The sequence below is a fragment of the Lynx rufus genome, unplaced genomic scaffold (assembly GCF_022079265.1).
Source record: "Lynx rufus isolate CCGP_SWC_20201006 ecotype Redwood Valley unplaced genomic scaffold, mLynRuf1.p SCAF_5, whole genome shotgun sequence".
In the NCBI taxonomy this organism is placed as follows: domain Eukaryota; kingdom Metazoa; phylum Chordata; class Mammalia; order Carnivora; family Felidae; genus Lynx; species Lynx rufus.
In genome coordinates, this window is record NW_025814867.1 from 57,220,210 (window position 1) to 57,224,772 (window position 4,563).

Below are 4,563 nucleotides of genomic sequence, written 5' to 3' on the forward strand. Positions count from 1 at the left end.
ATTTATTATGAACCAGGCACTATTTCAAATGTTTTTTTTTTTTCATTTATTGTCTCATTTAATCCTCTCATAACAATCACATGAGATGTGCAGCCACTAAATTCTCTTTCTCTGAATATATGTGTGGGTGTGTGTGTGTGTATAGTGTATAGATTTATACATATAGTGTGCATATATGTATACATTACATATATATACTGTGTGTGTATATATATGTATATATATATATATATGTATATATAGACCATGATATATGTTATTTAGAGAAAATAGTTACAGAAAGAATATGTTAGAGTTTGATTAAATTTATACAAATTGGTATGTCCGTGAATGTTGATATTTTCATGGATATTGACCAAAATATTAATGTCAGCTCTTTCTAAGTGTTACAATGTAATGTTATATTCTTATTGAAAATACTTTTTTCTAAAAATATTATGTCGCAATTATAGCTATTCTAAGTTACTAATTATTTTTTTTCACAACTTCCAGGTGTTGCCTTAATCTTTGTTGAAAATTTGTTGTTTTAATATTGTCTCTTATGCTCATTTTTATATTAATATACTATGATATTTTATTAATCTGGATAAAAATTAGAATTCCAATCTTACTTTTTGACATGATAACTTTTCTTTATACTCAAGTATAATTTAATATAATAACATTTAAAAATCAATATTTCATACAAGAAAGGATTTTCAAACAATAAAGATTATAAATAAGAAAGTTAGTGCATGTGCCTGATTATTATTCAGCATCATTTCAGGAAGAGTTATTAAATAATATAAAGAAGGAATATTGGGACTCAGCCAAGCCATTATTGCAATATCCACTGATAACTCCTCTCACTTTTCTTTTTACTTTTACTTCTTATAGAAGCAATTTAGATTAGAGATAAATTCAATATAACTTTTTCCAAAAATAACAGCATAGCAGAAAATATCATATAATTGTATGTATTTTAAACATCTGATTGTTTGAATTTTCACAGAACTGGAGTGTATTTATCATCATCACTACATGAGAGTACAATTAATTAGAATAATTTAGTTTTTTTAAAGCAGTATGATCTTGGAGAAATAGGTATACTTTAGTTGGGATACATCTGAGTTGACCTCAACTCTGAAATTATTTTTGTGTGATTCTTTCTTGGCCTTTTATTTCATAAATAAAATTGAAAAAAACTTGAAAGGAGGTGATTCTTCAAGAAACTTTCTGGTTAAACATATAAATATTCTATTTATATAATAAAAACATATTTATATATTATACGCACTGATTACACTGATAAAATCCATCAAAATAAGAAGCCTGTGGCCAGAGTGCCCTCACCACTGCCAGCACCAAGGAGTCAGAGTCAAGCTAAATGATTCCTTAACAGACATGTCTGGTGCTGGCCTCAATTCCAAGCTCAAGTTGGCCATTTCTACATTTACCTTGACCTTCTGGCCATTTCATTTAACACTGAACTACACTTTTCTCCCATAAACTAGCTTCTCCTTTGACCTTCTTGTTCCTGTTGTTCCATATCCCTATTTATCCAGTGTCAATAGTTGTTTTCAATGTTTTCCTATCTCCTCACATCCAGTCTGTTACCACGCTCTGTGCAGTCTGCACTTGTATCTTTCATTTGTATCTTTTTTTTTTTTTTTTCATTTGTACTGTTCACACCACAGTGTAGGCACTCATGAATTCCTGGAATACAAACAGAGTCCTCTAATGGGTCTCGCCTCCTCTGCTTTTTTTTTTTTTTTTTTTTTTTTGCATCCTGTTTGTGCACATGAGCATCATATTGATGTTCCAGACATGTACTTTGATGATAGCACTTCCCAGTTACTTCCAAGGCAAGTCACTGACTTTGAAATAAAATCCAAATCATTCAGCTAGCATCCAATACCTTCTTTTCTTTCCAGCCTTTTCATTGATCTCTGTGGTCAGCTTCAGCAAATCTGATGTATTTTCATTGCTCCAAAGGCACCTGTTGGTTTTCTCTCTCCTCATGTTTGTTCTTGCCATTTTTCTCTTCATGAATGCCATCTATCCCTAACACCATCTACAGAAATCCTATAATACCCACCCCAGATGCCAATTCATTTTTTATTTCTTCCTGATACCTTCAGCTCATGTACCATTGTTTGAATCATTCTTTTTGATATTTGGAGCTTTCTGTATGGTATGTAAGGCATTATATACTTTAGCTGTCTTGCAGAATTTCAGAAAGTAAAACTGTTTCATGGATGTGTATTGATATCCCCCAGTATCTGTCAGTGCTATGCATCACTGTCAAGGAAAAATTCTGAGGAATTATTCCAGCCAAAAAAATCAAGAGGAAAAAAAAAGATACATTATCTACTAAATTTGAAGGAAACTTTTTATACATATATTATTTATATATAAATATATAATTAATTTATATAAATAATATACCAGTATATACCATAAATATTTATATATAATGTATATATGTAATTAACACATATACCAGTTTAATAAGGTATTATTTGTACAAAATGTTTCCACAAAAATAGTAAAAGCAAATTATAAAAAGCCATTACAGGTAGTTATCTACAATTGACTGAGTAAACTAGCCATGAGTCTATTATTTTCTTTTCTTTTCTTTTCTTTTCTTTTCTTTTCTTTTCTTTTCTTTTCTTTTCTTTTCTTTTCAGTTTTTTTTTAAATGTTTTTATTTACTTTTGAGACAGAGAGAGACAGAGCATGAGCAGGGGAGGGGCAGAGAGAGAGGGGGAGACACAGAATCTGAAGTGGGCTCCAGGCTCTGAGTTGTCATCACAGAGCTGGACGTGGGGCTCAAACTCATGGAGTGTGAGATCATGACCTGGGCTGAGGTTGGACGCTTAACTGACTGAGCCACCCAGGTGCCCTGACTTTATTTATTTTTTAAATGTTTATTTCTTTTTGAGAGAGAGAGAGAGAGAGAGACAGAGTGCAAGTGGGGAAGGGGCAGAGAGAGAGGGAGACACAGAAATTGAAGCAGGCTCCAGGCTCTGAGCTCTCAGCACAGAGCTCAATGTGGGGCTCAAACCCATGAACTGTGAGATCATGATCTGACCCAAAGTGGGACACTTAACCAACTGAGCCACCCAAGTGCCCCGAATCTGTTTATTTTAAAAATGAGTATCATTGATTACTTCTTTGAGAACATAGTATAAGAAAATATCCGGGGCGCCTGGGTGGCTCAGTGGGCTGTGTGTCAGATTCTTGATTTCTGCTCAGGTCATGATTTCACCATTTGTGGGATAGAACCCCACATCAGGCTATGTGTTGATAGAGTCGAACCTGCCTGAGATTCTCTCTCTCTCCCTCTTCCCCTCCCTCCCTCTCTCTCTCTTTCTCTAAAATTAAAAAAAGAGAGAGAGAGAGAAGAAAAAGAAAAAGAAAATGGCATATAATATGAAGCTGTAGGTGTTGGCATCATTTTTAGTTTATTTTGTTTTATCATGGCTCTATTACATGTCACATAGAAAACACCAGGGAAAAAAAGCATAAGTAAGAAAATGAATTTATCTTTATATCCTTGCTCTGTAAACCAGCTCTCGGAGATAATTGTTATGAATTTTGGTGATTATCCTTCTAAATATCTACTGTTATTTAAAATGCATATGATCATATCATAGCCACTTTTAAATATTTTTTAACATATCCATATGCTATGAGCACATTTCCATGTGAATATAAATTGTTAAAAATAATTGTATACATATCCGGCTCCAGTGTCATGGTTGGTCCCTATATTGAATGAGCAGGCTGCACTCTGGTAAAAGGAGGCAGCAGGTTGGGACCTGGTTCCTGAGCATTCTGCTTTGACTCTTCGACCATTAATAATGTCTGGGACAATGTGGAGGGGTCAGAAGAATAGACCAAATTGGTGGAGAAGAAAGTCTGGGAGAATGGTACCCAGTGGGTGTGCCAGGAGGAGCAAGTTGATTTACCAATCCAATGCCCACAAATATGGGAATGACTTCTACAAAATCCACTAAAACAGGTTTTTCGAGGATAGACATTGGCTTTTTACTGAATTCCCAGAGCTAGCACCTAGCCCAAACCAAAATCACTTGAAAGATTTGCTCTCAGAGAACAAGAGAAGTGAAGTAGCTGAATGTAGGAGCAGTGAGGATGGACCTGCTTTAAAAATAAAAGAACACTAGTGTTCTTCAGATAGCCTTGGATATAAAACACAGATGCCTCCTGGGGAAGAAAACATAACTCAGAAACTCGGTCACCTGGAAATCTGTGCTGATGAGTTCCCTGGATCCTCCACCACCTACCCAACACTCGAGCAGTTGTTCCAGACAAGATGCAGAAGGCTATCAACAGGCTGAGCAGGCTTCTGAAGCACGGAGAGGGATGCTTCTGCAAGATTATGGCCCCTAAGACATGGCTTAGCTTCAGTTTACAAAAAGGTCAGTGTCTCTGTGAAAATTTCTGTGTGAGAGGTGATGGTACTATAGTTTACTTCACACAAGATGGGCCGGATGCACTTATCACTACTGCTGGACTGGAAAAGTCTCAGAATCTGGTGGATAGCAGATTGCAGATGAA

The 4,563-nt window shown here is 35.1% G+C and overlaps 1 pseudogene; it reads left to right on the forward strand.

Annotated features, from left to right (window-relative positions):
* The first annotated feature begins 3,759 nt into the window (after window positions 1-3,759).
* Window positions 3,760-4,343, forward strand: LOC124527170 (tRNA N(3)-methylcytidine methyltransferase METTL2B-like; annotated as a pseudogene).
* The last annotated feature ends 220 nt before the right edge of the window (window positions 4,344-4,563 follow it).